The sequence below is a fragment of the Phalangium opilio genome, unplaced genomic scaffold, assembly GCF_054372755.1.
Source record: "Phalangium opilio isolate 3A_F unplaced genomic scaffold, DU_Popi_V2 ptg000019l_1, whole genome shotgun sequence".
NCBI lineage: Eukaryota > Metazoa > Arthropoda > Arachnida > Opiliones > Phalangiidae > Phalangium > Phalangium opilio.
Genome location: NW_028324152.1, coordinates 3593083 through 3617563, shown reverse-complemented (window position 1 = coordinate 3617563; position 24481 = coordinate 3593083). Strand labels below are relative to the sequence as shown.

General features: G+C 35.7%; 76 non-coding genes across 76 annotated transcripts; all 76 read right to left on the bottom strand.

The window, feature by feature from the left end:
* Window positions 1-75: 75 nt before the first annotated feature.
* Window positions 76-148, bottom strand: TRNAT-UGU (transfer RNA threonine (anticodon UGU)). Its single transcript has one exon. It is a non-coding gene; the product is annotated as a tRNA-Thr (tRNA).
* A 339-nt stretch (window positions 149-487) lies between these two features.
* TRNAT-AGU (transfer RNA threonine (anticodon AGU)) lies at window positions 488-560 on the bottom strand. The gene has a single exon. It is a non-coding gene; the product is annotated as a tRNA-Thr (tRNA).
* A 133-nt stretch (window positions 561-693) lies between these two features.
* Window positions 694-766, bottom strand: TRNAT-AGU (transfer RNA threonine (anticodon AGU)). The gene has a single exon. It is a non-coding gene; the product is annotated as a tRNA-Thr (tRNA).
* A 166-nt stretch (window positions 767-932) lies between these two features.
* On the bottom strand, window positions 933-1005 carry TRNAT-AGU (transfer RNA threonine (anticodon AGU)). Its single transcript has one exon. It is a non-coding gene; the product is annotated as a tRNA-Thr (tRNA).
* Window positions 1006-1378: 373 nt separating this feature from the next.
* TRNAT-UGU (transfer RNA threonine (anticodon UGU)) lies at window positions 1379-1451 on the bottom strand. The gene has a single exon. It is a non-coding gene; the product is annotated as a tRNA-Thr (tRNA).
* A 133-nt stretch (window positions 1452-1584) lies between these two features.
* On the bottom strand, window positions 1585-1657 carry TRNAT-AGU (transfer RNA threonine (anticodon AGU)). The gene has a single exon. It is a non-coding gene; the product is annotated as a tRNA-Thr (tRNA).
* Window positions 1658-1790: 133 nt separating this feature from the next.
* On the bottom strand, window positions 1791-1863 carry TRNAT-AGU (transfer RNA threonine (anticodon AGU)). Its single transcript has one exon. It is a non-coding gene; the product is annotated as a tRNA-Thr (tRNA).
* Window positions 1864-2202: 339 nt separating this feature from the next.
* TRNAT-UGU (transfer RNA threonine (anticodon UGU)) lies at window positions 2203-2275 on the bottom strand. The gene has a single exon. It is a non-coding gene; the product is annotated as a tRNA-Thr (tRNA).
* A 166-nt stretch (window positions 2276-2441) lies between these two features.
* On the bottom strand, window positions 2442-2514 carry TRNAT-UGU (transfer RNA threonine (anticodon UGU)). The gene has a single exon. It is a non-coding gene; the product is annotated as a tRNA-Thr (tRNA).
* A 133-nt stretch (window positions 2515-2647) lies between these two features.
* Window positions 2648-2720, bottom strand: TRNAT-UGU (transfer RNA threonine (anticodon UGU)). The gene has a single exon. It is a non-coding gene; the product is annotated as a tRNA-Thr (tRNA).
* Window positions 2721-3505: 785 nt separating this feature from the next.
* On the bottom strand, window positions 3506-3578 carry TRNAT-AGU (transfer RNA threonine (anticodon AGU)). Its single transcript has one exon. It is a non-coding gene; the product is annotated as a tRNA-Thr (tRNA).
* A 166-nt stretch (window positions 3579-3744) lies between these two features.
* TRNAT-AGU (transfer RNA threonine (anticodon AGU)) lies at window positions 3745-3817 on the bottom strand. The gene has a single exon. It is a non-coding gene; the product is annotated as a tRNA-Thr (tRNA).
* Window positions 3818-4190: 373 nt separating this feature from the next.
* On the bottom strand, window positions 4191-4263 carry TRNAT-UGU (transfer RNA threonine (anticodon UGU)). The gene has a single exon. It is a non-coding gene; the product is annotated as a tRNA-Thr (tRNA).
* Window positions 4264-4396: 133 nt separating this feature from the next.
* Window positions 4397-4469, bottom strand: TRNAT-AGU (transfer RNA threonine (anticodon AGU)). The gene has a single exon. It is a non-coding gene; the product is annotated as a tRNA-Thr (tRNA).
* Window positions 4470-4602: 133 nt separating this feature from the next.
* On the bottom strand, window positions 4603-4675 carry TRNAT-AGU (transfer RNA threonine (anticodon AGU)). The gene has a single exon. It is a non-coding gene; the product is annotated as a tRNA-Thr (tRNA).
* Window positions 4676-5014: 339 nt separating this feature from the next.
* On the bottom strand, window positions 5015-5087 carry TRNAT-AGU (transfer RNA threonine (anticodon AGU)). The gene has a single exon. It is a non-coding gene; the product is annotated as a tRNA-Thr (tRNA).
* Window positions 5088-5253: 166 nt separating this feature from the next.
* On the bottom strand, window positions 5254-5326 carry TRNAT-AGU (transfer RNA threonine (anticodon AGU)). The gene has a single exon. It is a non-coding gene; the product is annotated as a tRNA-Thr (tRNA).
* Window positions 5327-5699: 373 nt separating this feature from the next.
* TRNAT-UGU (transfer RNA threonine (anticodon UGU)) lies at window positions 5700-5772 on the bottom strand. Its single transcript has one exon. It is a non-coding gene; the product is annotated as a tRNA-Thr (tRNA).
* A 133-nt stretch (window positions 5773-5905) lies between these two features.
* Window positions 5906-5978, bottom strand: TRNAT-AGU (transfer RNA threonine (anticodon AGU)). The gene has a single exon. It is a non-coding gene; the product is annotated as a tRNA-Thr (tRNA).
* Window positions 5979-6111: 133 nt separating this feature from the next.
* TRNAT-AGU (transfer RNA threonine (anticodon AGU)) lies at window positions 6112-6184 on the bottom strand. The gene has a single exon. It is a non-coding gene; the product is annotated as a tRNA-Thr (tRNA).
* A 133-nt stretch (window positions 6185-6317) lies between these two features.
* Window positions 6318-6390, bottom strand: TRNAT-UGU (transfer RNA threonine (anticodon UGU)). Its single transcript has one exon. It is a non-coding gene; the product is annotated as a tRNA-Thr (tRNA).
* Window positions 6391-6556: 166 nt separating this feature from the next.
* Window positions 6557-6629, bottom strand: TRNAT-UGU (transfer RNA threonine (anticodon UGU)). The gene has a single exon. It is a non-coding gene; the product is annotated as a tRNA-Thr (tRNA).
* Window positions 6630-6762: 133 nt separating this feature from the next.
* On the bottom strand, window positions 6763-6835 carry TRNAT-UGU (transfer RNA threonine (anticodon UGU)). Its single transcript has one exon. It is a non-coding gene; the product is annotated as a tRNA-Thr (tRNA).
* A 785-nt stretch (window positions 6836-7620) lies between these two features.
* On the bottom strand, window positions 7621-7693 carry TRNAT-AGU (transfer RNA threonine (anticodon AGU)). Its single transcript has one exon. It is a non-coding gene; the product is annotated as a tRNA-Thr (tRNA).
* A 545-nt stretch (window positions 7694-8238) lies between these two features.
* Window positions 8239-8311, bottom strand: TRNAT-AGU (transfer RNA threonine (anticodon AGU)). The gene has a single exon. It is a non-coding gene; the product is annotated as a tRNA-Thr (tRNA).
* Window positions 8312-8477: 166 nt separating this feature from the next.
* Window positions 8478-8550, bottom strand: TRNAT-AGU (transfer RNA threonine (anticodon AGU)). Its single transcript has one exon. It is a non-coding gene; the product is annotated as a tRNA-Thr (tRNA).
* A 373-nt stretch (window positions 8551-8923) lies between these two features.
* Window positions 8924-8996, bottom strand: TRNAT-UGU (transfer RNA threonine (anticodon UGU)). The gene has a single exon. It is a non-coding gene; the product is annotated as a tRNA-Thr (tRNA).
* Window positions 8997-9129: 133 nt separating this feature from the next.
* On the bottom strand, window positions 9130-9202 carry TRNAT-AGU (transfer RNA threonine (anticodon AGU)). Its single transcript has one exon. It is a non-coding gene; the product is annotated as a tRNA-Thr (tRNA).
* Window positions 9203-9369: 167 nt separating this feature from the next.
* TRNAT-UGU (transfer RNA threonine (anticodon UGU)) lies at window positions 9370-9442 on the bottom strand. The gene has a single exon. It is a non-coding gene; the product is annotated as a tRNA-Thr (tRNA).
* A 339-nt stretch (window positions 9443-9781) lies between these two features.
* On the bottom strand, window positions 9782-9854 carry TRNAT-AGU (transfer RNA threonine (anticodon AGU)). Its single transcript has one exon. It is a non-coding gene; the product is annotated as a tRNA-Thr (tRNA).
* A 579-nt stretch (window positions 9855-10433) lies between these two features.
* On the bottom strand, window positions 10434-10506 carry TRNAT-AGU (transfer RNA threonine (anticodon AGU)). Its single transcript has one exon. It is a non-coding gene; the product is annotated as a tRNA-Thr (tRNA).
* A 133-nt stretch (window positions 10507-10639) lies between these two features.
* TRNAT-AGU (transfer RNA threonine (anticodon AGU)) lies at window positions 10640-10712 on the bottom strand. Its single transcript has one exon. It is a non-coding gene; the product is annotated as a tRNA-Thr (tRNA).
* A 166-nt stretch (window positions 10713-10878) lies between these two features.
* On the bottom strand, window positions 10879-10952 carry TRNAT-AGU (transfer RNA threonine (anticodon AGU)). The gene has a single exon. It is a non-coding gene; the product is annotated as a tRNA-Thr (tRNA).
* Window positions 10953-11769: 817 nt separating this feature from the next.
* Window positions 11770-11842, bottom strand: TRNAT-AGU (transfer RNA threonine (anticodon AGU)). Its single transcript has one exon. It is a non-coding gene; the product is annotated as a tRNA-Thr (tRNA).
* A 133-nt stretch (window positions 11843-11975) lies between these two features.
* Window positions 11976-12048, bottom strand: TRNAT-AGU (transfer RNA threonine (anticodon AGU)). The gene has a single exon. It is a non-coding gene; the product is annotated as a tRNA-Thr (tRNA).
* A 166-nt stretch (window positions 12049-12214) lies between these two features.
* On the bottom strand, window positions 12215-12288 carry TRNAT-AGU (transfer RNA threonine (anticodon AGU)). The gene has a single exon. It is a non-coding gene; the product is annotated as a tRNA-Thr (tRNA).
* A 371-nt stretch (window positions 12289-12659) lies between these two features.
* Window positions 12660-12732, bottom strand: TRNAT-AGU (transfer RNA threonine (anticodon AGU)). Its single transcript has one exon. It is a non-coding gene; the product is annotated as a tRNA-Thr (tRNA).
* A 611-nt stretch (window positions 12733-13343) lies between these two features.
* Window positions 13344-13416, bottom strand: TRNAT-AGU (transfer RNA threonine (anticodon AGU)). The gene has a single exon. It is a non-coding gene; the product is annotated as a tRNA-Thr (tRNA).
* Window positions 13417-13583: 167 nt separating this feature from the next.
* TRNAT-AGU (transfer RNA threonine (anticodon AGU)) lies at window positions 13584-13656 on the bottom strand. The gene has a single exon. It is a non-coding gene; the product is annotated as a tRNA-Thr (tRNA).
* Window positions 13657-13789: 133 nt separating this feature from the next.
* TRNAT-UGU (transfer RNA threonine (anticodon UGU)) lies at window positions 13790-13862 on the bottom strand. The gene has a single exon. It is a non-coding gene; the product is annotated as a tRNA-Thr (tRNA).
* Window positions 13863-13995: 133 nt separating this feature from the next.
* On the bottom strand, window positions 13996-14068 carry TRNAT-AGU (transfer RNA threonine (anticodon AGU)). The gene has a single exon. It is a non-coding gene; the product is annotated as a tRNA-Thr (tRNA).
* Window positions 14069-14234: 166 nt separating this feature from the next.
* On the bottom strand, window positions 14235-14307 carry TRNAT-AGU (transfer RNA threonine (anticodon AGU)). The gene has a single exon. It is a non-coding gene; the product is annotated as a tRNA-Thr (tRNA).
* Window positions 14308-14885: 578 nt separating this feature from the next.
* Window positions 14886-14958, bottom strand: TRNAT-AGU (transfer RNA threonine (anticodon AGU)). The gene has a single exon. It is a non-coding gene; the product is annotated as a tRNA-Thr (tRNA).
* Window positions 14959-15091: 133 nt separating this feature from the next.
* On the bottom strand, window positions 15092-15164 carry TRNAT-UGU (transfer RNA threonine (anticodon UGU)). Its single transcript has one exon. It is a non-coding gene; the product is annotated as a tRNA-Thr (tRNA).
* A 133-nt stretch (window positions 15165-15297) lies between these two features.
* TRNAT-AGU (transfer RNA threonine (anticodon AGU)) lies at window positions 15298-15370 on the bottom strand. The gene has a single exon. It is a non-coding gene; the product is annotated as a tRNA-Thr (tRNA).
* Window positions 15371-15536: 166 nt separating this feature from the next.
* TRNAT-UGU (transfer RNA threonine (anticodon UGU)) lies at window positions 15537-15609 on the bottom strand. Its single transcript has one exon. It is a non-coding gene; the product is annotated as a tRNA-Thr (tRNA).
* A 133-nt stretch (window positions 15610-15742) lies between these two features.
* TRNAT-UGU (transfer RNA threonine (anticodon UGU)) lies at window positions 15743-15815 on the bottom strand. The gene has a single exon. It is a non-coding gene; the product is annotated as a tRNA-Thr (tRNA).
* Window positions 15816-16600: 785 nt separating this feature from the next.
* TRNAT-AGU (transfer RNA threonine (anticodon AGU)) lies at window positions 16601-16673 on the bottom strand. The gene has a single exon. It is a non-coding gene; the product is annotated as a tRNA-Thr (tRNA).
* Window positions 16674-16840: 167 nt separating this feature from the next.
* On the bottom strand, window positions 16841-16913 carry TRNAT-UGU (transfer RNA threonine (anticodon UGU)). Its single transcript has one exon. It is a non-coding gene; the product is annotated as a tRNA-Thr (tRNA).
* Window positions 16914-17046: 133 nt separating this feature from the next.
* On the bottom strand, window positions 17047-17119 carry TRNAT-AGU (transfer RNA threonine (anticodon AGU)). The gene has a single exon. It is a non-coding gene; the product is annotated as a tRNA-Thr (tRNA).
* A 133-nt stretch (window positions 17120-17252) lies between these two features.
* Window positions 17253-17325, bottom strand: TRNAT-AGU (transfer RNA threonine (anticodon AGU)). The gene has a single exon. It is a non-coding gene; the product is annotated as a tRNA-Thr (tRNA).
* Window positions 17326-17664: 339 nt separating this feature from the next.
* TRNAT-UGU (transfer RNA threonine (anticodon UGU)) lies at window positions 17665-17737 on the bottom strand. Its single transcript has one exon. It is a non-coding gene; the product is annotated as a tRNA-Thr (tRNA).
* A 133-nt stretch (window positions 17738-17870) lies between these two features.
* On the bottom strand, window positions 17871-17943 carry TRNAT-AGU (transfer RNA threonine (anticodon AGU)). The gene has a single exon. It is a non-coding gene; the product is annotated as a tRNA-Thr (tRNA).
* Window positions 17944-18109: 166 nt separating this feature from the next.
* TRNAT-UGU (transfer RNA threonine (anticodon UGU)) lies at window positions 18110-18182 on the bottom strand. Its single transcript has one exon. It is a non-coding gene; the product is annotated as a tRNA-Thr (tRNA).
* A 133-nt stretch (window positions 18183-18315) lies between these two features.
* Window positions 18316-18388, bottom strand: TRNAT-UGU (transfer RNA threonine (anticodon UGU)). The gene has a single exon. It is a non-coding gene; the product is annotated as a tRNA-Thr (tRNA).
* Window positions 18389-18521: 133 nt separating this feature from the next.
* On the bottom strand, window positions 18522-18594 carry TRNAT-AGU (transfer RNA threonine (anticodon AGU)). The gene has a single exon. It is a non-coding gene; the product is annotated as a tRNA-Thr (tRNA).
* A 372-nt stretch (window positions 18595-18966) lies between these two features.
* Window positions 18967-19039, bottom strand: TRNAT-UGU (transfer RNA threonine (anticodon UGU)). The gene has a single exon. It is a non-coding gene; the product is annotated as a tRNA-Thr (tRNA).
* A 133-nt stretch (window positions 19040-19172) lies between these two features.
* On the bottom strand, window positions 19173-19245 carry TRNAT-AGU (transfer RNA threonine (anticodon AGU)). The gene has a single exon. It is a non-coding gene; the product is annotated as a tRNA-Thr (tRNA).
* A 166-nt stretch (window positions 19246-19411) lies between these two features.
* Window positions 19412-19484, bottom strand: TRNAT-UGU (transfer RNA threonine (anticodon UGU)). Its single transcript has one exon. It is a non-coding gene; the product is annotated as a tRNA-Thr (tRNA).
* Window positions 19485-19617: 133 nt separating this feature from the next.
* TRNAT-UGU (transfer RNA threonine (anticodon UGU)) lies at window positions 19618-19690 on the bottom strand. The gene has a single exon. It is a non-coding gene; the product is annotated as a tRNA-Thr (tRNA).
* A 133-nt stretch (window positions 19691-19823) lies between these two features.
* Window positions 19824-19896, bottom strand: TRNAT-UGU (transfer RNA threonine (anticodon UGU)). Its single transcript has one exon. It is a non-coding gene; the product is annotated as a tRNA-Thr (tRNA).
* Window positions 19897-20235: 339 nt separating this feature from the next.
* TRNAT-UGU (transfer RNA threonine (anticodon UGU)) lies at window positions 20236-20308 on the bottom strand. The gene has a single exon. It is a non-coding gene; the product is annotated as a tRNA-Thr (tRNA).
* Window positions 20309-20441: 133 nt separating this feature from the next.
* TRNAT-UGU (transfer RNA threonine (anticodon UGU)) lies at window positions 20442-20514 on the bottom strand. Its single transcript has one exon. It is a non-coding gene; the product is annotated as a tRNA-Thr (tRNA).
* A 133-nt stretch (window positions 20515-20647) lies between these two features.
* TRNAT-UGU (transfer RNA threonine (anticodon UGU)) lies at window positions 20648-20720 on the bottom strand. Its single transcript has one exon. It is a non-coding gene; the product is annotated as a tRNA-Thr (tRNA).
* Window positions 20721-21265: 545 nt separating this feature from the next.
* Window positions 21266-21338, bottom strand: TRNAT-AGU (transfer RNA threonine (anticodon AGU)). The gene has a single exon. It is a non-coding gene; the product is annotated as a tRNA-Thr (tRNA).
* A 166-nt stretch (window positions 21339-21504) lies between these two features.
* TRNAT-AGU (transfer RNA threonine (anticodon AGU)) lies at window positions 21505-21577 on the bottom strand. The gene has a single exon. It is a non-coding gene; the product is annotated as a tRNA-Thr (tRNA).
* A 373-nt stretch (window positions 21578-21950) lies between these two features.
* Window positions 21951-22023, bottom strand: TRNAT-UGU (transfer RNA threonine (anticodon UGU)). The gene has a single exon. It is a non-coding gene; the product is annotated as a tRNA-Thr (tRNA).
* A 133-nt stretch (window positions 22024-22156) lies between these two features.
* On the bottom strand, window positions 22157-22229 carry TRNAT-AGU (transfer RNA threonine (anticodon AGU)). Its single transcript has one exon. It is a non-coding gene; the product is annotated as a tRNA-Thr (tRNA).
* A 133-nt stretch (window positions 22230-22362) lies between these two features.
* Window positions 22363-22435, bottom strand: TRNAT-AGU (transfer RNA threonine (anticodon AGU)). Its single transcript has one exon. It is a non-coding gene; the product is annotated as a tRNA-Thr (tRNA).
* Window positions 22436-22808: 373 nt separating this feature from the next.
* Window positions 22809-22881, bottom strand: TRNAT-UGU (transfer RNA threonine (anticodon UGU)). The gene has a single exon. It is a non-coding gene; the product is annotated as a tRNA-Thr (tRNA).
* Window positions 22882-23014: 133 nt separating this feature from the next.
* On the bottom strand, window positions 23015-23087 carry TRNAT-AGU (transfer RNA threonine (anticodon AGU)). Its single transcript has one exon. It is a non-coding gene; the product is annotated as a tRNA-Thr (tRNA).
* Window positions 23088-23220: 133 nt separating this feature from the next.
* On the bottom strand, window positions 23221-23293 carry TRNAT-AGU (transfer RNA threonine (anticodon AGU)). Its single transcript has one exon. It is a non-coding gene; the product is annotated as a tRNA-Thr (tRNA).
* A 339-nt stretch (window positions 23294-23632) lies between these two features.
* TRNAT-UGU (transfer RNA threonine (anticodon UGU)) lies at window positions 23633-23705 on the bottom strand. Its single transcript has one exon. It is a non-coding gene; the product is annotated as a tRNA-Thr (tRNA).
* Window positions 23706-23838: 133 nt separating this feature from the next.
* On the bottom strand, window positions 23839-23911 carry TRNAT-AGU (transfer RNA threonine (anticodon AGU)). Its single transcript has one exon. It is a non-coding gene; the product is annotated as a tRNA-Thr (tRNA).
* Window positions 23912-24077: 166 nt separating this feature from the next.
* On the bottom strand, window positions 24078-24150 carry TRNAT-AGU (transfer RNA threonine (anticodon AGU)). Its single transcript has one exon. It is a non-coding gene; the product is annotated as a tRNA-Thr (tRNA).
* A 166-nt stretch (window positions 24151-24316) lies between these two features.
* On the bottom strand, window positions 24317-24389 carry TRNAT-UGU (transfer RNA threonine (anticodon UGU)). The gene has a single exon. It is a non-coding gene; the product is annotated as a tRNA-Thr (tRNA).
* Window positions 24390-24481: the final 92 nt, after the last annotated feature.

The following is a 24481-nucleotide window of genomic DNA, read 5'->3' as shown; positions in this document are numbered from 1 at the left end:
ATCTAAATCAACTATTATTTTTTAATTTTTCAAAATTTAATAGCTTCGAAATCTAGTTCAAGTAATATGACAGCGAGGCTCCGACGAGAATCGAACTCATGATCTCCTGTTTACAAGACAGGCGCTTTAACCACTAAGCCACGGAGCCCTTGCTTTGAAGCGACATGAATGCTGAATATTCCAGTAATTTAACTAAATTAACTCCTCGGAATTTTTACCCTATTGTTTTAATTTTTCAAAATTTAATAGCTACGAAATCTAGGTCAAGTAACATAACAGCAAGGCTCCGACGAGAATTAAACTCATGATCTCCTGTTTACTAGACAGGCGCTTTAACCAATAAGCCACGGAGCCCTTGCTTTGAAGCTATATGAATGCAGAATATTTCAGTAAATTAACTAAATTATCTCATGGGAACTTTTGCCCTATTATTTTATTTTTTCACAATTATATAGCTACGAAATCTAGTTCAAGTAACATAACACCGAGGCTCCGACGAGAATCGAACTCATGATCTCCTGTTTACTAGACAGGCGCTTTAACCACTAAGCCACGGAGCCCTTGCTTTGAAGCGACATGAATGCTGAATATTGCAGTAATTTAACTAAATTAACTCATCGGAATTTTTACCCTATTGTTTTAATTTTTCAAAATTTAATAGCTACGAAATCTAGGTCAAGTAACATAACAGCAAGGCTCCGACGAGAATCGAACTCATGATCTCCTGTTTACTAGACAGGCGCTTTAACCACTAAGCCACGGAGCCCTTGCTTTGAAGCGATATGAATGCTGAATATTTCAGTAAATTATCTAAATTATCTCATGGGAACTTTTACACTATTGTTTTCATATATCAATATCTAAATCAACTATTATTTTTAATTTTTCAAAATTATATAGCTACGAAATCTAGTTCAAGTAACATAACAGCGAGGCTCCGACGAGAATCGAACTCATGATCTCCTGTTTACTAGACAGGCGCTTTAACCACTAAGCCACGGAGCCCTTGCTTTGAAGCGACATGAATGCTGAATATTCCAGTAATTTAACTAAATTAACTCATCGGAATTTTTACCCTATTGTTTTAATTTTTCAAAATTTAATAGCTACGAAATCTAGGTCAAGTAACATAACAGCCAGGCTCCGACGAGAATCGAACTCATGATCTCCTGTTTACTAGACAGGCGCATTAACCACTAAGCCACGGAGCCCTTGCTTTGAAGCGATATGAATGCTGAATGTTTCAGTAAATTAACTAAATTATCACATCGGAACTTTTACACTATTGTTTACTTATATGCATATCTAAATCAACTATTATTTTTTAATTTTTCAAAATTTAATAGCTTCGAAATCTAGTTCAAGTAATATGACAGCGAGGCTCCGACGAGAATCGAACTCATGATCTCCTGTTTACAAGACAGGCGCTTTAACCACTAAGCCACGGAGCCCTTGCTTTGAAGCGACATGAATGCTGAATATTCCAGTAATTTAACTAAATTAACTCCTCGGAATTTTTACCCTATTGTTTTAATTTTTCAAAATTTAATAGCTACGAAATCTAGGTCAAGTAACATAACAGCAAGGCTCCGACGAGAATTAAACTCATGATCTCCTGTTTACTAGACAGGCGCTTTAACCACTAAGCCACGGAGCCCTTGCTTTGAAGCTATATGAATGCAGAATATTTCAGTAAATTAACTAAATTATCTCATGGGAACTTTTGCCCTATTATTTTATTTTTTCACAATTATATAGCTACGAAATCTAGTTCAAGTAACATAACACCGAGGCTCCGACGAGAATCGAACTCATGATCTCCTGTTTACTAGACAGGCGCTTTAACCACTAAGCCACGGAGCCCTTGCTTTGAAGCGACATGAATGCTGAATATTGCAGTAATTTAACTAAATTAACTCATCGGAATTTTTACCCTATTGTTTTAATTTTTCAAAATTTAATAGCTACGAAATCTAGGTCAAGTAACATAACAGCCAGGCTCCGACAAGAATCGAACTCATGATCTCATGTTTACTAGACAGGCGCATTAACCACTAAGCCACGGAGCCCTTGCTTTGAAGCGATATGAATGCTGAATATTTCAGTAAACTAACTAAATTAACTCATCGGAATTTTTACCCTATTGTTTTAATTTTTCAAAATTTAATAGCTACGAAATCTAGGTCAAGTAACATAACAGCCAGGCTCCGACGAGAATCGAACACATGATCTCCTGTTTACAAGACAGGCGCTTTAACCACTAAGCCACAGAGCCCTTGGTTTGAAGCGATATGAATGCAGAATATACCAGTAAATTAACTAAATTATCACATCGGAACTTTTACACTATTGTTTGCATATATGCATATCTAAATCAACTATTATTTTTAATTTTTCAAAATTTAATAGCTTCGAAATCTAGTTCAAGTAATATAACAGCAAGGCTCCGACGAGAATCGAACACATGATCTCCTGTTTACAAGACAGGCGCTTTAACCACTAAGCCACGGAGCCCTTGGTTTGAAGCGATATGAATGCAGAATATTTCAGTAAATTAACTAATTTATCTCATGGGAACTTTTGCCCTATTAATTTAATTTTTCGAAATTATATAGCTACGAAATCTAGTTCAAGTAACATAACAGCGAGGCTCGGACGAGAATCGAACTCATGATCTCCTGTTTACAAGACAGGCGCTTTAACCACTAAGCCACGGAGCCCTTGCTTTGAAGCGATATGAATGCTGAATATTTCAGTAAATTAACTAAATTATCACATCGGAACTTTTACACTATTGTTTGCTTATATGCATATCTAAATCAACTATTATTTTTTAATTTTTCAAAATTTAATAACTTCGAAATCTAGTTCAAGTAATATAACAGCAAGGCTCCGACGAGAATCGAACACATGATCTCCTGTTTACAAGACTGGCGCTTTAACCACTAAGCCACGGAGCCCTTGCTTTGAAGCGATATGAATGCAGGATATTTCAGTAAATTAACTAAATTATCTTTTGGGAACTTTTTCCCTATTATTTTAATTTTTCAAAATTATATAGCTACGAAATCTAGTTCAAGTAACATAACAGCGAGGCTCCGACGAGAATCGAACTCATGATCTCCTGTTTACTAGACAGGCGCTTTAACCACTAAGCCAAGGAGCCCTTGCTTTGAAGCGACATGAATGCTGAATATTCCAGTAATTTAACTAAATTAACTCATCGGAATTTTTACCCTATTGTTTTAATTTTTCAAAATTTAATAGCTACGAAATCTAGGTCAAGTAACATAACAGCAAGGCTCCGACGAGAATCGAACTCATGATCTCCTTTTTACTAGACAGGCGCTTTAACCACTAAGCCACGGAGCCCTTGCTTTGAAGCGATATGAATGCTGAATATTTCAGTAAATTAACTAAATTATCACATCGGAATTTTTACCCTATTGTTTTAATTTTTCAAAATTTAATAGCTACGAAATCTAGGTCAAGTAACATAACAGCAAGGCTCCGACGAGAATCGAACTCATGATCTCCTGTTTACTAGACAGGCGCTTTAACCACTAAGCCACGGAGCCCTTGCTTTGAAGCGATATGAATGCTGAATATTTCAGTAAATTATCTAAATTATCTCATGGGAACTTTTACACTATTGTTTTCATATATCAATATCTAAATCAACTATTATTTTTAATTTTTCAAAATTATATAGCTACGAAATCTAGTTCAAGTAACATAACAGCGAGGCTCCGACGAGAATCGAACTCATGATCTCCTGTTTACTAGACAGGCGCTTTAACCACTAAGCCACGGAGCCCTTGCTTTGAAGCGACATGAATGCTGAATATTCCAGTAATTTAACTAAATTAACTCATCGGAATTTTTACCCTATTGTTTTAATTTTTCAAAATTGAATAGCTACGAAATCTAGGTCAAGTAACATAACAGCCAGGCTCCGACGAGAATCGAACTCATGATCTCCTGTTTACTAGACAGGCGCATTAACCACTAAGCCACGGAGCCCTTGCTTTGAAGCGATATGAATGCTGAATGTTTCAGTAAATTAACTAAATTATCACATCGGAACTTTTACACTATTGTTTGCTTATATGCATATCTAAATCAACTATTATTTTTTAATTTTTCAAAATTTAATAGCTTCGAAAAATAGTTCAAGTAATATGACAGCGAGGCTCCGACGAGAATCGAACTCATGATCTCCTGTTTACAAGACAGGCGCTTTAACCACTAAGCCACGGAGCCCTTGCTTTGAAGCGACATGAATGCTGAATATTCCAGTAATTTAACTAAATTAACTCCTCGGAATTTTTACCCTATTGTTTTAATTTTTCAAAATTTAATAGCTACGAAATCTAGGTCAAGTAACATAACAGCAAGGCTCCGACGAGAATTAAACTCATGATCTCCTGTTTACTAGACAGGCGCTTTAACCACTAAGCCACGGAGCCCTTGCTTTGAAGCTATATGAATGCAGAATATTTCAGTAAATTAACTAAATTATCTCATGGGAACTTTTGCCCTATTATTTTATTTTTTCACAATTATATAGCTACGAAATCTAGTTCAAGTAACATAACACCGAGGCTCCGACGAGAATCGAACTCATGATCTCCTGTTTACTAGACAGGCGCTTTAACCACTAAGCCACGGAGCCCTTGCTTTGAAGCGACATGAATGCTGAATATTGCAGTAATTTAACTAAATTAACTCATCGGAATTTTTACCCTATTGTTTTAATTTTTCAAAATTTAATAGCTACGAAATCTAGGTCAAGTAACATAACAGCCAGGCTCCGACAAGAATCGAACTCATGATCTCATGTTTACTAGACAGGCGCATTAACCACTAAGCCACGGAGCCCTTGCTTTGAAGCGATATGAATGCTGAATATTTCAGTAAACTAACTAAATTAACTCATCGGAATTTTTACCCTATTGTTTTAATTTTTCAAAATTTAATAGCTACGAAATCTAGGTCAAGTAACATAACAGCAAGGCTCCGACGAGAATCGAACTCATGATCTCCTGTTTACTAGACAGGCGCTTTAACCACTAAGCCACGGAGCCCTTGCTTTGAAGCGATATGAATGCTGAATATTTCAGTAAATTATCTAAATTATCTCATGGGAACTTTTACACTATTGTTTTCATATATCAATATCTAAATCAACTATTATTTTTAATTTTTCAAAATTATATAGCTACGAAATCTAGTTCAAGTAACATAACAGCGAGGCTCCGACGAGAATCGAACTCATGATCTCCTGTTTACTAGACAGGCGCTTTAACCACTAAGCCACGGAGCCCTTGCTTTGAAGCGACATGAATGCTGAATATTCCAGTAATTTAACTAAATTAACTCATCGGAATTTTTACCCTATTGTTTTAATTTTTCAAAATTTAATAGCTACGAAATCTAGGTCAAGTAACATAACAGCCAGGCTCCGACGAGAATCGAACTCATGATCTCCTGTTTACTAGACAGGCGCATTAACCACTAAGCCACGGAGCCCTTGCTTTGAAGCGATATGAATGCTGAATGTTTCAGTAAATTAACTAAATTATCACATCGGAACTTTTACACTATTGTTTACTTATATGCATATCTAAATCAACTATTATTTTTTAATTTTTCAAAATTTAATAGCTTCGAAATCTAGTTCAAGTAATATGACAGCGAGGCTCCGACGAGAATCGAACTCATGATCTCCTGTTTACAAGACAGGCGCTTTAACCACTAAGCCACGGAGCCCTTGCTTTGAAGCGACATGAATGCTGAATATTCCAGTAATTTAACTAAATTAACTCCTCGGAATTTTTACCCTATTGTTTTAATTTTTCAAAATTTAATAGCTACGAAATCTAGGTCAAGTAACATAACTGCAAGGCTCCGACGAGAATTAAACTCATGATCTCCTGTTTACTAGACAGGCGCTTTAACCACTAAGCCACGGAGCCCTTGCTTTGAAGCTATATGAATGCAGAATATTTCAGTAAATTAACTAAATTATCTCATGGGAACTTTTGCCCTATTATTTTATTTTTTCACAATTATATAGCTACGAAATCTAGTTCAAGTAACATAACACCGAGGCTCCGACGAGAATCGAACTCATGATCTCCTGTTTACTAGACAGGCGCTTTAACCACTAAGCCACGGAGCCCTTGCTTTGAAGCGACATGAATGCTGAATATTGCAGTAATTTAACTAAATTAACTCATCGGAATTTTTACCCTATTGTTTTAATTTTTCAAAATTTAATAGCTACGAAATCTAGGTCAAGTAACATAACAGCCAGGCTCCGACGAGAATCGAACACATGATCTCCTGTTTACAAGACAGGCGCTTTAACCACTAAGCCACAGAGCCCTTGGTTTGAAGCGATATGAATGCAGAATATACCAGTAAATTAACTAAATTATCACATCGGAACTTTTACACTATTGTTTGCATATATGCATATCTAAATCAACTATTATTTTTAATTTTTCAAAATTTAATAGCTTCGAAATCTAGTTCAAGTAATATAACAGCAAGGCTCCGACGAGAATCGAACACATGATCTCCTGTTTACAAGACAGGCGCTTTAACCACTAAGCCACGGAGCCCTTGGTTTGAAGCGATATGAATGCAGAATATTTCAGTAAATTAACTAATTTATCTCATGGGAACTTTTGCCCTATTAATTTAATTTTTCGAAATTATATAGCTACGAAATCTAGTTCAAGTAACATAACAGCGAGGCTCGGACGAGAATCGAACTCATGATCTCCTGTTTACAAGACAGGCGCTTTAACCACTAAGCCATGGAGCCCTTGCTTTGAAGCGATATGAATGCTGAATATTTCAGTAAATTAACTAAATTATCACATCGGAACTTTTACACTATTGTTTGCTTATATGCATATCTAAATCAACTATTATTTTTTAATTTTTCAAAATTTAATAACTTCGAAATCTAGTTCAAGTAATATAACAGCAAGGCTCCGACGAGAATCGAACACATGATCTCCTGTTTACAAGACTGGCGCTTTAACCACTAAGCCACGGAGCCCTTGCTTTGAAGCGATATGAATGCAGGATATTTCAGTAAATTAACTAAATTATCTTTTGGGAACTTTTTCCCTATTATTTTAATTTTTCAAAATTATATAGCTACGAAATCTAGTTCAAGTAACATAACAGCGAGGCTCCGACGAGAATCGAAATCATGATCTCCTGTTTACTAGACAGGCGCTTTAACCACTAAGCCAAGGAGCCCTTGCTTTGAAGCGACATGAATGCTGAATATTCCAGTAATTTAACTAAATTAACTCATCGGAATTTTTACCCTATTGTTTTAATTTTTCAAAATTTAATAGCTACGAAATCTAGGTCAAGTAACATAACAGCAAGGCTCCGACGAGAATCGAACTCATGATCTCCTTTTTACTAGACAGGCGCTTTAACCACTAAGCCACGGAGCCCTTGCTTTGAAGCGATATGAATGCTGAATATTTCAGTAAATTAACTAAATTATCACATCGGAATTTTTACCCTATTGTTTTAATTTTTCAAAATTTAATAGCTACGAAATCTAGGTCAAGTAACATAACAGCAAGGCTCCGACGAGAATCGAACTCATGATCTCCTGTTTACTAGACTGGCGCTTTAACCACTAAGCCACGGAGCCCTTGCTTTGAAGCGATATGAATGCAGGATATTTCAGTAAATTAACTAAATTATCTTTTGGGAACTTTTTCCCTATTATTTTAATTTTTCAAAATTATATAGCTACGAAATCTAGTTCAAGTAACATAACAGCGAGGCTCCGACGAGAATCGAAATCATGATCTCCTGTTTACTAGACAGGCGCTTTAACCACTAAGCCAAGGAGCCCTTGCTTTGAAGCGACATGAATGCTGAATATTCCAGTAATTTAACTAAATTAACTCATCGGAATTTTTACCCTATTGTTTTAATTTTTCAAAATTTAATAGCTACGAAATCTAGGTCAAGTAACATAACAGCAAGGCTCCGACGAGAATCGAACTCATGATCTCCTTTTTACTAGACAGGCGCTTTAACCACTAAGCCACGGAGCCCTTGCTTTGAAGCGATATGAATGCTGAATATTTCAGTAAATTAACTAAATTATCACATCGGAATTTTTACCCTATTGTTTTAATTTTTCAAAATTTAATAGCTACGAAATCTAGGTCAAGTAACATAACAGCAAGGCTCCGACGAGAATCGAACTCATGATCTCCTGTTTACTAGACAGGCGCTTTAACCACTAAGCCACGGAGCCCTTGCTTTGAAGCGATATGAATGCTGAATATTTCAGTAAATTATCTAAATTATCTCATGGGAACTTTTACACTATTGTTTTCATATATCAATATCTAAATCAACTATTATTTTTAATTTTTCAAAATTATATAGCTACGAAATCTAGTTCAAGTAACATAACAGCGAGGCTCCGACGAGAATCGAACTCATGATCTCCTGTTTACTAGACAGGCGCTTTAACCACTAAGCCACGGAGCCCTTGCTTTGAAGCGACATGAATGCTGAATATTCCAGTAATTTAACTAAATTAACTCATCGGAATTTTTACCCTATTGTTTTAAATTTTCAAAATTTAATAGCTACGAAATCTAGGTCAAGTAACATAACAGCCAGGCTCCGACGAGAATCGAACTCATGATCTCCTGTTTACTAGACAGGCGCATTAACCACTAAGCCACGGAGCCCTTGCTTTGAAGCGATATGAATGCTGAATGTTTCAGTAAATTAACTAAATTATCACATCGGAACTTTTACACTATTGTTTGCTTATATGCATATCTAAATCAACTATTATTTTTTAATTTTTCAAAATTTAATAGCTTCGAAAAATAGTTCAAGTAATATGACAGCGAGGCTCCGACGAGAATCGAACCCATGATCTCCTGTTTACAAGACAGGCGCTTTAACCACTAAGCCACGGAGCCCTTGCTTTGAAGCGACATGAATGCTGAATATTCCAGTAATTTAACTAAATTAACTCCTCGGAATTTTTACCCTATTGTTTTAATTTTTCAAAATTTAATAGCTACGAAATCTAGGTCAAGTAACATAACAGCAAGGCTCCGACGAGAATTAAACTCATGATCTCCTGTTTACTAGACAGGCGCTTTAACCACTAAGCCACGGAGCCCTTGCTTTGAAGCTATATGAATGCTGAATGTTTCAGTAAATTAACTAAATTATCACATCGGAACTTTTACACTATTGTTTGCTTATATGCATATCTAAATCAACTATTATTTTTTAATTTTTCAAAATTTAATAGCTTCGAAAAATAGTTCAAGTAATATGACAGCGAGGCTCCGACGAGAATCGAACCCATGATCTCCTGTTTACAAGACAGGCGCTTTAACCACTAAGCCACGGAGCCCTTGCTTTGAAGCGACATGAATGCTGAATATTCCAGTAATTTAACTAAATTAACTCCTCGGAATTTTTACCCTATTGTTTTAATTTTTCAAAATTTAATAGCTACGAAATCTAGGTCAAGTAACATAACAGCAAGGCTCCGACGAGAATTAAACTCATGATCTCCTGTTTACTAGACAGGCGCTTTAACCACTAAGCCACGGAACCCTTGCTTTGAAGCTATATGAATGCAGAATATTTCAGTAAATTAACTAAATTATCTCATGGGAACTTTTGCCCTATTATTTTATTTTTTCACAATTATATAGCTACGAAATCTAGTTCAAGTAACATAACAGCGAGGCTCCGACGAGAATCGAACTCATGATCTCCTGTTTACTAGACAGGCGCTTTAACCACTAAGCCACGGAGCCCTTGCTTTGAAGCGACATGAATGCTGAATATTGCAGTAATTTAACTAAATTAACTCATCGGAATTTTTACCCTATTGTTTTAATTTTTCAAAATTTAATAGCTACGAAATCTAGGTCAAGTAACATAACAGCCAGGCTCCGACAAGAATCGAACTCATGATCTCCTGTTTACTAGACAGGCGCATTAACCACTAAGCCACGGAGCCCTTGCTTTGAAGCGATATGAATGCTGAATATTTCAGTAAACTAACTAAATTATCACATGGGAACTTTTACACTATTGTTTGCTTATATGCATATCTAAATCAACTATTATTTTTTAATTTTTCAAAATTTAATAACTTCGAAATCTAGTTCAAGTAATATAACAGCAAGGCTCCGACGAGAATCGAACACATGATCTCCTGTTTACAAGACTGGCGCTTTAACCACTAAGCCACGGAGCCCTTGCTTTGAAGCGATATGAATGCAGGATATTTCAGTAAATTAACTAAATTATCTCTTGGGAACTTTTTCCCTATTATTTTAATTTTTCAAAATTATATAGCTACGAAATCTAGTTCAAGTAACATAACAGCGAGGCTCCGACGAGAATCGAATTCATGATCTCCTGTTTACTAGACAGGCGCTTTAACCACTAAGCCACGGAGCCCTTGCTTTGAAGCGACATGAATGCTGAATATTCCAGTAATTTAACTAAATTAACTCATCGGAATTTTTACCCTATTGTTTTAATTTTTCAAAATTTAATAGCTACGAAATCTAGGTCAAGTAACATAACAGCAAGGCTCCGACGAGAATCGAACTCATGATCTCCTGTTTACTAGACAGGCGCTTTAACGACTAAGCCACGGAGCCCTTGCTTTGAAGCGATATGAATGCTGAATATTTCAGTAAATTATCTAAATTATCTCATGGGAACTTTTACACTATTGTTTTCATATATCAATATCTAAATCAACTATTATTTTTAATTTTTCAAAATTATATAGCTACGAAATCTAGTTCAAGTAACATAACAGCCAGGCTCCGACGAGAATCGAACTCATGATCTCCTGTTTACTAGACAGGCGCTTTAACCACTAAGCCACGGAGACCTTGCTTTGAAGTGATATGAATGCTGAATATTTCAGGAAATTAACTAAATTATCTCATGGGAACTTTTACACTATTGTTTGCATATATGCATATCTAAATCAACTATTATTTTTAATTGTTCAAAATTTCATAGCTTCGAAATCTAGTTCAAGTAATATAACAGCAAGGCTCCGACGAGAATCGAACACATGATCTCCTGTTTACAAGACTGGCGCTTTAACCACTAAGCCATGGAGCCCTTGCTTTGAAGCGACATGAATGCTGAATATTGCAGTAATTTAACTAAATTAACTCATCGGAATTTTTACCCTATTGTTTTAATTTTTCAAAATTTAATAGCTACGAAATCTAGGTCAAGTAACATAACAGCCAGGCTCCGACAAGAATCGAACTCATGATCTCCTGTTTACTAGACAGGCGCATTAACCACTAAGCCACGGAGCCCTTGCTTTGAAGCGATATGAATGCTGAATATTTCAGTAAACTAACTAAATTATCACATCGGAACTTTTACACTATTGTTTGCTTATATGCATATCTAAATCAACTATTATTTTTTAATTTTTCAAAATTTAATAACTTCGAAATCTAGTTCAAGTAATATAACAGCAAGGCTCCGACGAGAATCGAACACATGATCTCCTGTTTACAAGACTGGCGCTTTAACCACTAAGCCACGGAGCCCTTGCTTTGAAGCGATATGAATGCAGGATATTTCAGTAAATTAACTAAATTATCTCTTGGGAACTTTTTCCCTATTATTTTAATTTTTCAAAATTATATAGCTACGAAATCTAGTTCAAGTAACATAACAGCGAGGCTCCGACGAGAATCGAATTCATGATCTCCTGTTTACTAGACAGGCGCTTTAACCACTAAGCCACGGAGCCCTTGCTTTGAAGCGACATGAATGCTGAATATTCCAGTAATTTAACTAAATTAACTCATCGGAATTTTTACCCTATTGTTTTAATTTTTCAAAATTTAATAGCTACGAAATCTAGGTCAAGTAACATAACAGCAAGGCTCCGACGAGAATCGAACTCATGATCTCCTGTTTACTAGACAGGCGCTTTAACGACTAAGCCACGGAGCCCTTGCTTTGAAGCGATATGAATGCTGAATATTTCAGTAAATTATCTAAATTATCTCATGGGAACTTTTACACTATTGTTTTCATATATCAATATCTAAATCAACTATTATTTTTAATTTTTCAAAATTATATAGCTTCGAAATCTAGTTCAAGTAACATAACAGCCAGGCTCCGACGAGAATCGAACTCATGATCTCCTGTTTACTAGACAGGCGCTTTAACCACTAAGCCACGGAGACCTTGCTTTGAAGTGATATGAATGCTGAATATTTCAGTAAATTAACTAAATTATCTCATGGGAACTTTTACACTATTGTTTGCATATATGCATATCTAAATCAACTATTATTTTTAATTGTTCAAAATTTCATAGCTTCGAAATCTAGTTCAAGTAATATAACAGCAAGGCTCCGACGAGAATCGAACACATGATCTCCTGTTTACAAGACTGGCGCTTTAACCACTAAGCCATGGAGCCCTTGCTTTGAAGCGACATGAATGCTGAATATTGCAGTAATTTAACTAAATTAACTCATCGGAATTTTTACCCTATTGTTTTAATTTTTCAAAATTTAATAGCTACGAAATCTAGGTCAAGTAACATAACAGCAAGGCTCCGACGAGAATCGAACTCATGATCTCCTGTTTACTAGACAGGCGCTTTAACCACTAAGCCACGGAGCCCTTGCTTTGAAGCGATATGAATGCTGAATATTTCAGTAAATTATCTAAATTATCTCATGGGAACTTTTACACTATTGTTTTCATATATCAATATCTAAATCAACTATTATTTTTAATTTTTCAAAATTATATAGCTACGAAATCTAGTTCAAGTAACATAACAGCCAGGCTCCGACGAGAATCGAACTCATTATCTCCTGTTTACTAGACAGGCGCTTTAACCACTAAGCCACGGAGACCTTGCTTTGAAGTGATATGAATGCTGAATATTTCAGTAAATTAACTAAATTATCTCATGGGAACTTTTACACTATTGTTTGCATATATGCATATCTAAATCAACTATTATTTTTAATTGTTCAAAATTTCATAGCTTCGAAATCTAGTTCAAGTAATATAACAGCAAGGCTCCGACGAGAATCGAACACATGATCTCCTGTTTACAAGACTGGCGCTTTAACCACTAAGCCATGGAGCCCTTGCTTTGAAGCGACATGAATGCTGAATATTGCAGTAATTTAACTAAATTAACTCATCAGAATTTTTACCCTATTGTTTTAATTTTTCAAAATTTAATAGCTACGAAATCTAGGTCAAGTAACATAACAGCAAGGTTCCGACGAGAATCGAACTCATGATCTCCTGTTTACTAGACAGGCGCTTTAACCACTAAGCCACGGAGCCCTTGCTTTGAAGCGATATGAATGCTGAATATTTCAGTAAATTATCTAAATTATCTCATGGCAACTTTTACACTATTGTTTTCATATATCAATATCTAAATCAACTATTATTTTTAAATTTTTCAAAATTATATAGCTACGAAATCTAGTTCAAGTAACATAACAGCGAGGCTCCGACGAGAATCGAACTCATGATCTCCTGTTTACTAGACAGGCGCTTTAACCACTAAGCCACGGAGCCCTTGCTTTGAAGCGACATGAATGCTGAATATTCCAGTAATTTAACTAAATTAACTCATCGGAATTTTTACCCTATTGTTTTAATTTTTCAAAATTTAATAGCTACGAAATCTAGGTCAAGTAACATAACAGCCAGGCTCCGACGAGAATCGAACACATGATCTCCTGTTTACAAGACAGGCGCTTTAACCACTAAGCCACAGAGCCCTTGGTTTGAAGCGATATGAATGCAGAATATACCAGTAATTTAACTAAATTAACTCATCGGAATTTTTACCCTATTGTTTTAATTTTTCAAAATTTAATAGCTACGAAATCTAGGTCAAGTAACATAACAGCAAGGCTCCGACGAGAATCGAACTCATGATCTCCTGTTTACTAGACAGGCGCTTTAACCACTAAGCCACGGAGCCCTTGCTTTGAAGCGATATGAATGCTGAATATTTCAGTAAATTATCTAAATTATCTCATGGGAACTTTTACACTATTGTTTTCATATATCAATATCTAAATCAACTATTATTTTTAATTTTTCAAAATCATATAGCTACGAAATCTAGTTCAAGTAACATAACAGCGAGGCTCCGACGAGAATCGAACTCATGATCTCCTGTTTACTAGACAGGCGCTTTAACCACTAAGCCACGGAGCCCTTGCTTTGAAGCGACATGAATGCTGAATATTGCAGTAATTTAACTAAATTAACTCATCGGAATTTTTACCCTATTGTTTTAATTTTTCAAAATTTAATAGCTACGAAATCTAGGTCAAGTAACATAACAGCCAGGCTCCGACAAGAATCGAACTCATGATCTCCTGTTTACTAGACAGGCGCATTAACCACTAAGCCACGGAGCCCTTGCTTTGAAGCGATATGAATGCTGAATATTTCAGTAAATTAACTAAATTATCACATCGGAACTTTTACACTATTGTTAGCATATATGCATATCTAAATCAACTATTATTTTTAATTTTTCAAAATTTAATAGCTTCGAAATCTAGTTCAAGTAATATAACAGCAAGGCTCCGACGAGAATCGAACACATGATCTCCTGTTTACAAGACTGGCGCTTTAACCACTAAGCCACGGAGCCCTTGCTTTGAAGCGATATGAATGCAGGATATTTCAGTAAATTAACTAAATTATCTCTTGGGAACTTTTTCCCTATTATTTTAATTTTTCAAAATTATATAGCTACGAAATCTAGTTCAAGTAACATAACAGCGAGGCTCCGACGAGAATCGAACTCATGATCTCCTGTTTACTAGACAGGCGCTTTAACCACTAAGCCACGGAGCCCTTGCTTTGAAGCGACATGAATGCTGAATATTCCAGTAATTTAACTAAATTAACTCATCGGAATTTTTACCCTATTGTTTTAATTTTTCAAAATTTAATAGCTACGAAATCTAGGTCAAGTAACATAACAGCCAGGCTCCGACGAGAATCGAACACATGATCTCCTGTTTACAAGACAGGCGCTTTAACCACTAAGCCACAGAGCCCTTGGTTTGAAGCGATATGAATGCAGAATATACCAGTAATTTAACTAAATTAACTCATCGGAATTTTTACCCTATTGTTTTAATTTTTCAAAATTTAATAGCTACGAAATCTAGGTCAAGTAACATAACAGCAAGGCTCCGACGAGAATCGAACTCATGATCTCCTGTTTACTAGACAGGCGCTTTAACCACTAAGCCACGGAGCCCTTGCTTTGAAGCGATATGAATGCTGAATATTTCAGTAAATTAACTAAATTATCACATCGGAACTTTTACACTATTGTTTGCATATATGCATATCTAAATCAACTATTATTTTTAATTTTTCAAAATTTAATAGCTTCGAAATCTAGTTCAAGTAATATAACAGCAAGGCTCCGACGAGAATCGAACACATGATCTCCTGTTTACAAGACAGGCGCTTGAACCACTAAGCCACGGAGCCCTTGGTTTGAAGCGATATGAATGCAGAATATTTCAGTAAATTAACTAATTTATCTCATGGGAACTTTTGCCCTATTAATTTAATTTTTCGAAATTATATAGCTACGAAATCTAGTTCAAGTAACATAACAGCGAGGCTCGGACGAGAATCGAACTCATGATCTCCTGTTTACAAGACAGGCGCTTTAACCACTAAGCCACGGAGCCCTTGCTTTGAAGCGATATGAATGCTGAATATTTCAGTAAATTAACTAAATTATCACATCGGAACTTTTACACTATTGTTTGCTTATATGCATATCTAAATCAACTATTATTTTTTAATTTTTCAAAATTTAATAACTTCGAAATCTAGTTCAAGTAATATAACAGCAAGGCTCCGACGAGAATCGAACACATGATCTCCTGTTTACAAGACTGGCGCTTTAACCACTAAGCCACGGAGCCCTTGCTTTGAAGCGATATGAATGCAGGATATTTCAGTAAATTAACTAAATTATCTTTTGGGAACTTTTTCCCTATTATTTTAATTTTTCAAAATTATATAGCTACGAAATCTAGTTCAAGTAACATAACAGCGAGGCTCCGACGAGAATCGAACTCATGATCTCCTGTTTACTAGACAGGCGCTTTAACCACTAAGCCAAGGAGCCCTTGCTTTGAAGCGACATGAATGCTGAATATTCCAGTAATTTAACTAAATTAACTCATCGGAATTTTTACCCTATTGTTTTAATTTTTCAAAATTTAATAGCTACGAAATCTAGGCCAAGTAACATAACAGCAAGGCTCCGACGAGAATCGAACTCATGATCTCCTTTTTACTAGACAGGCGCTTTAACCACTAAGCCACGGAGCCCTTGCTTTGAAGCGATATGAATGCTGAATATTTCAGTAAATTAACTAAATTATCACATCGGAATTTTTACCCTATTGTTTTAATTTTTCAAAATTTAATAGCTACGAAATCTAGGTCAAGTAACATAACAGCAAGGCTCCGACGAGAATCGAACTCATGATCTCCTGTTTACTAGACAGGCGCTTTAACCACTAAGCCACGGAGCCCTTGCTTTGAAGCGATATGAATGCTGAATGTTTCAGTAAATTAACTAAATTATCACATCGGAACTTTTACACTATTGTTTACTTATATGCATATCTAAATCAACTATTATTTTTTAATTTTTCAAAATTTAATAGCTTCGAAATCTAGTTCAAGTAATATGACAGCGAGGCTCCGACGAGAATCGAACTCATGATCTCCTGTTTACAAGACAGGCGCTTTAACCACTAAGCCACGGAGCCCTTGCTTTGAAGCGACATGAATGCTGAATATTCCAGTAATTTAACTAAATTAACTCCTCGGAATTTTTACCCTATTGTTTTAATTTTTCAAAATTTAATAGCTACGAAATCTAGGTCAAGTAACATAACAGCAAGGCTCCGACGAGAATTAAACTCATGATCTCCTGTTTACTAGACAGGCGCTTTAACCACTAAGCCACGGAGCCCTTGCTTTGAAGCTATATGAATGCAGAATATTTCAGTAAATTAACTAAATTATCTCATGGGAACTTTTGCCCTATTATTTTATTTTTTCACAATTATATAGCTACGAAATCTAGTTCAAGTAACATAACACCGAGGCTCCGACGAGAATCGAACTCATGATCTCCTGTTTACTAGACAGGCGCTTTAACCACTAAGCCACGGAGCCCTTGCTTTGAAGCGACATGAATGCTGAATTATGCAGTAATTTAACTAAATTAACTCATCGGAATTTTTACCCTATTGTTTTAATTTTTCAAAATGTAATAGCTACGAAATCTAGGTCAAGTAACATAACAGCCAGGCTCCGACAAGAATCGAACTCATGATCTCCTGTTTACTAGACAGGCGCATTAACCACTAAGCCACGGAGCCCTTGCTTTGAAGCGATATGAATGCTGAATATTTCAGTAAACTAACTAAATTAACTCATCGGAATTTTTACCCTATTGTTTTAATTTTTCAAAATTTAATAGCTACGAAATCTAGGTCAAGTAACATAACAGCCAGGCTCCGACGAGAATCGAACACATGATCTCCTGTTTACAAGACAGGCGCTTTAACCACTAAGCCACAGAGCCCTTGGTTTGAAGCGATATGAATGCAGAATATACCAGTAATTTAACTAAATTAACTCATCGGAATTTTTACCCTATTGTTTTAATTTTTCAAAATTTAATAGCTACGAAATCTAGGTCAAGTAACATAACAGCAAGGCTCCGACGAGAATCGAACTCATGATCTCCTGTTTACTAGACAGGCGCTTTAACCACTAAGCCACGGAGCCCTTGCTTTGAAGCGATATGAATGCTGAATATTTCAGTAAATTATCTAAATTATCTCATGGAAACTTTTACACTATTGTTTTCATATATCAATATCTAAATCAACTATTATTTTTAATTTTTCAAAATTATATAGCTACGAAATCTAGTTCAAGTAACATAACAGAAAGGCTCCGACGAGAATCGAACACATGATCTCCTGTTTACAAGACAGGCGCTTTAACCACTAAGCCACAGAGCCCTTGGTTTGAAGCGATATGAATGCAGAATATACCAGTAATTTAACTAAATTAACTCATCGGAATTTTTACCCTATTGTTTTAATTTTTCAAAATTTAATAGCTACGAAATCTAGGTCAAGTAACATAACAGCCAGGCTCCGACGAGAATCGAACACATGATCTCCTGTTTACAAGACAGGCGCTTTAACCACTAAGCCACAGAGCCCTTGGTTTGAAGCGATATGAATGCAGAATATACCAGTAATTTAACTAAATTAACTCATCGGAATTTTTACCCTATTGTTTTAATTTTTCAAAATTTAATAGCTACGAAATCTAGGTCAAGTAACATAACAGCAAGGCTCCGACGAGAATCGAACTCATGATCTCCTGTTTACTAGACAGGCGCTTTAACCACTAAGCCACGGAGCCCTTGCTTTGAAGCGATATGAATGCTGAATATTTCAGTAAATTATCTAAATTATCTCATGGAAACTTTTACACTATTGTTTTCATATATCAATATCTAAATCAACTATTATTTTTAATTTTTCAAAATTATATAGCTACGAAATCTAGTTCAAGTAACATAACAGAAAGGCTCCGACGAGAATCGAACTCATGATCTCCTGTTTACTAGACAGGCGCATTAACCACTAAGCCACGGAGCCCTTGCTTTGAAGCGATATGAATGCTGAATATTTCAGTAAACTAACTAAATTAACTCATCGGAATTTTTACCCTATTGTTTTAATTTTTCAAAATTTAATAGCTACGAAATCTAGGTCAAGTAACATAACAGCCAGGCTCCGACGAGAATCGAACACATGATCTCCTGTTTACAAGACAGGCGCTTTAACCACTAAGCCACAGAGCCCTTGGTTTGAAGCGATATGAATGCAGAATATACCAGTAATTTAACTAAATTAACTCATCGGAATTTTTACCCTATTGTTTTAATTTTTCAAAATTTAATAGCTACGAAATCTAGGTCAAGTAACATAACAGCAAGGCTCCGACGAGAATCGAACTCATGATCTCCTGTTTACTAGACAGGCGCTTTAACCACTAAGCCACGGAGCCCTTGCTTTGAAGCGATATGAATGCTGAATATTTCAGTAAATTATCTAAATTATCTCATGGAAACTTTTACACTATTGTTTTCATATATCAATATCTAAATCAACTATTATTTTTAATTTTTCAAAATTATATAGCTACGAAATCTAGTTCAAGTAACATAACAGAAAGGCTCCGACGAGAATCGAACACATGATCTCCTGTTTACAAGACAGGCGCTTTAACCACTAAGCCACAGAGCCCTTGGTTTGAAGCGATATGAATGCAGAATATACCAGTAATTTAACTAAATTAACTCATCGGAATTTTTACCCTATTGTTTTAATTTTTCAAAATTTAATAGCTACGAAATCTAGGTCAAGTAACATAACAGCCAGGCTCCGACGAGAATCGAACACATGATCTCCTGTTTACAAGACAGGCGCTTTAACCACTAAGCCACAGAGCCCTTGGTTTGAAGCGATATGAATGCAGAATATACCAGTAATTTAACTAAATTAACTCATCGGAATTTTTACCCTATTGTTTTAATTTTTCAAAATTTAATAGCTACGAAATCTAGGTCAAGTAATATAACAGCAAGGCTCCGACGAGAATCGAACACATGATCTCCTGTTTACAAGACAGGCGCTTTAACCACTAAGCCACGGAGCCCTTGGTTTGAAGCGATATGAATGCAGAATATTTCAGTAAATTAACTAAATTATCTCATGGGAACTTTTGCCCTATTAATTTAATTTTTCAAAATTATATAGCTACGAAATCTAGTTCAAGTAACATAACAGCGAGGCTCCGACGAGAATCGAACTCATGATCTCCTGTTTACTAGACAGGCGCTTTAACCACTAAGCCAAGGAGCTCTTGCTTTGAAGCGATATGAATGCTGAATATTTCAGTAAACTAACTAAATTAACTCATCGGAATTTTTACCCTATTGTTTTAATTTTTCAAAATTTAATAGCTACGAAATCTAGGTCAAGTAACATAACAGCCAGGCTCCGACGAGAATCGAACACATGATCTCCTGTTTACAAGACAGGCGCTTTAACCACTAAGCCACAGAGCCCTTGGTTTGAAGCGATATGAATGCAGAATATACCAGTAATTTAACTAAATTAACTCATCGGAATTTTTACCCTATTGTTTTAATTTTTCAAAATTTAATAGCTACGAAATCTAGGTCAAGTAACATAACAGCCAGGCTCCGACGAGAATCGAACACATGATCTCCTGTTTACAAGACAGGCGCTTTAACCACTAAGCCACAGAGCCCTTGGTTTGAAGCGATATGAATGCAGAATATACCAGTAATTTAACTAAATTAACTCATCGGAATTTTTACCCTATTGTTTTAATTTTTCAAAATTTAATAGCTACGAAATCTAGGTCAAGTAATATAACAGCAAGGCTCCGACGAGAATCGAACACATGATCTCCTGTTTACAAGACAGGCGCTTTAACCACTAAGCCACGGAGCCCTTGGTTTGAAGCGATATGAATGCAGAATATTTCAGTAAATTAACTAAATTATCTCATGGGAACTTTTGCCCTATTAATTTAATTTTTCAAAATTATATAGCTACGAAATCTAGTTCAAGTAACATAACAGCGAGGCTCCGACGAGAATCGAACTCATGATCTCCTGTTTACTAGACAGGCGCTTTAACCACTAAGCCAAGGAGCTCTTGCTTTGAAGCGACATGAATGCTGAATATTCCAGTAATTTAACTAAATTAACTCATCGGAATTTTTACCCTATTGTTTTAATTTTTCAAAATTTAATAGCTACGAAATCTAGGTCAAGTAACATAACAGCAAGGCTCCGACGAGAATCGAACTCATGATCTCCTTTTTACTAGACAGGCGCTTTAACCACTAAGCCACGGAGCCCTTGCTTTGAAGCGATATGAATGCTGAATATTTCAGTAAATTAACTAAATTATCACATCGGAATTTTTACCCTATTGTTTTAATTTTTCAAAATTTAATAGCTACGAAATCTAGGTCAAGTAACATAACAGCAAGGCTCCGACGAGAATCGAACTCATGATCTCCTGTTTACTAGACAGGCGCTTTAACCACTAAGCCACGGAGCCCTTGCTTTGAAGCGATATGAATGCTGAATATTTCAGTAAATTATCTAAATTATCTCATGGGAACTTTTACACTATTGTTTTCATATATCAATATCTAAATCAACTATTATTTTTAATTTTTCAAAATTATATAGCTACGAAATCTAGTTCAAGTAACATAACAGCGAGGCTCCGACGAGAATCGAACTCATGATCTCCTGTTTACTAGACAGGCGCTTTAACCACTAAGCCACGGAGCCCTTGCTTTGAAGCGACATGAATGCTGAATATTCCAGTAATTTAACTAAATTAACTCATCGGAATTTTTACCCTATTGTTTTAATTTTTCAAAATTTAATAGCTACGAAATCTAGGTCAAGTAACATAACAGCCAGGCTCCGACGAGAATCGAACTCATGATCTCCTGTTTACTAGACAGGCGCATTAACCACTAAGCCACGGAGCCCTTGCTTTGAAGCGATATGAATGCTGAATGTTTCAGTAAATTAACTAAATTATCACATCGGAACTTTTACACTATTGTTTACTTATATGCATATCTAAATCAACTATTATTTTTTAATTTTTCAAAATTTAATAGCTTCGAAATCTAGTTCAAGTAATATGACAGCGAGGCTCCGACGAGAATCGAACTCATGATCTCCTGTTTACAAGACAGGCGCTTTAACCACTAAGCCACGGAGCCCTTGCTTTGAAGCGACATGAATGCTGAATATTCCAGTAATTTAACTAAATTAACTCCTCGGAATTTTTACCCTATTGTTTTAATTTTTCAAAATTTAATAGGTACGAAATCTAGGTCAAGTAACATAACAGCAAGGCTCCGACGAGAATTAAACTCATGATCTCCTGTTTACTAGACAGGCGCTTTAACCACTAAGCCACGGAGCCCTTGCTTTGAAGCTATATGAATGCAGAATATTTCAGTAAATTAACTAAATTATCTCATGGGAACTTTTGCCCTATTATTTTATTTTTTCACAATTATATAGCTACGAAATCTAGTTCAAGTAACATAACACCGAGGCTCCGACGAGAATCGAACTCATGATCTCCTGTTTACTAGACAGGCGCTTTAACCACTAAGCCACGGAGCCCTTGCTTTGAAGCGACATGAATGCTGAATATTGCAGTAATTTAACTAAATTAACTCATCGGAATTTTTCCCCTATTGTTTTAATTTTTCAAAATTTAATAGCTACGAAATATAGGTCAAGTAACATAACAGCCAGGCTCCGCCAAGAATCGAACTCATGATCTCCTGTTTACTAGACAGGCGCATTAACCACTAAGCCACGGAGCCCTTGCTTTGAAGCGATATGAATGCTGAATGTTTCAGTAAATTAACTAAATTATCACATCGGAACTTTTACACTATTGTTTACTTATATGCATATCTAAATCAACTATTATTTTTTAATTTTTCAAAATTTAATAGCTTCGAAATCTAGTTCAAGTAATATGACAGCGAGGCTCCGACGAGAATCGAACTCATGATCTCCTGTTTACAAGACAGGCGCTTTAACCACTAAGCCACGGAGCCCTTGCTTTGAAGCGACATGAATGCTGAATATTCCAGTAATTTAACTAAATTAACTCCTCGGAATTTTTACCCTATTGTTTTAATTTTTCAAAATTTAATAGCTACGAAATCTAGGTCAAGTAACATAACAGCAAGGCTCCGACGAGAATTAAACTCATGATCTCCTGTTTACTAGACAGGCGCTTTAACCACTAAGCCACGGAGCCCTTGCTTTGAAGCTATATGAATGCAGAATATTTCAGTAAATTAACTAAATTATCTCGTGGGAACTTTTGCCCTATTATTTTATTTTTTCACAATTATATAGCTACGAAATCTAGTTCAAGTAACATAACACCGAGGCTCCGACGAGAATCGAACTCATGATCTCCTGTTTACTAGACAGGCGCTTTAACCACTAAGCCACGGAGCCCTTGCTTTGAAGCGACATGAATGCTGAATATTGCAGTAATTTAACTAAATTAACTCATCGGAATTTTTACCCTATTGTTTTAATTTTTCAAAATTTAATAGCTACGAAATCTAGGTCAAGTAACATAACAGCCAGGCTCCGACAAGAATCGAACTCATGATCTCCTGTTTACTAGACAGGCGCATTAACCACTAAGCCACGGAGCCCTTGCTTTGAAGCGATATGAATGCTGAATATTTCAGTAAACTAACTAAATTAACTCATCGGAATTTTTACCCTATTGTTTTAATTTTTCAAAATTTAATAGCTACGAAATCTAGGTCAAGTAACATAACAGCCAGGCTCCGACGAGAATCGAACACATGATCTCCTGTTTACAAGACAGGCGCTTTAACCACTAAGCCACAGAGCCCTTGGTTTGAAGCGATATGAATGCAGAATATACCAGTAATTTAACTAAATTAACTCATCGGAATTTTTACCCTATTGTTTTAATTTTTCAAAAATTAATAGCTACGAAATCTAGGTCAAGTAACATAACAGCAAGGCTCCGACGAGAATCGAACTCATGATCTCCTGTTTACTAGACAGGCGCTTTAACCACTAAGCCACGGAGCCCTTGCTTTGAAGCGATATGAATGCTGAATATTTCAGTAAATTATCTAAATTATCTCATGGGAACTTTTACACTATTGTTTTCATATATCAATATCTAAATCAACTATTATTTTTAATTTTTCAAAATTATATAGCTACGAAATCTAGTTCAAGTAACATAACAGCCAGGCTCCGACGAGAATCGAACTCATGATCTCCTGTTTACTAGACAGGCGCTTTAACCACTAAGCCACGGAGCCCTTGCTTTGAAGCGATATGAATGCTGAATATTTCAGTAAATTATCTAAATTATCTCATGGGAACTTTTACACTATTGTTTTCATATATCAATATCTAAATCAACTATTATTTTTAATTTTTCAAAATTATATAGCTACGAAATCTAGTTCAAGTAACATAACAGCCAGGCTCCGACGAGAATCGAACACATGATCTCCTGTTTACAAGACAGGCGCTTTAACCACTAAGCCACAGAGCCCTTGGTTTGAAGCGATATGAATGCAGAATATACCAGTAATTTAACTAAATTAACTCCTCGGAATTTTTACCCTATTGTTTTAATTTTTCAAA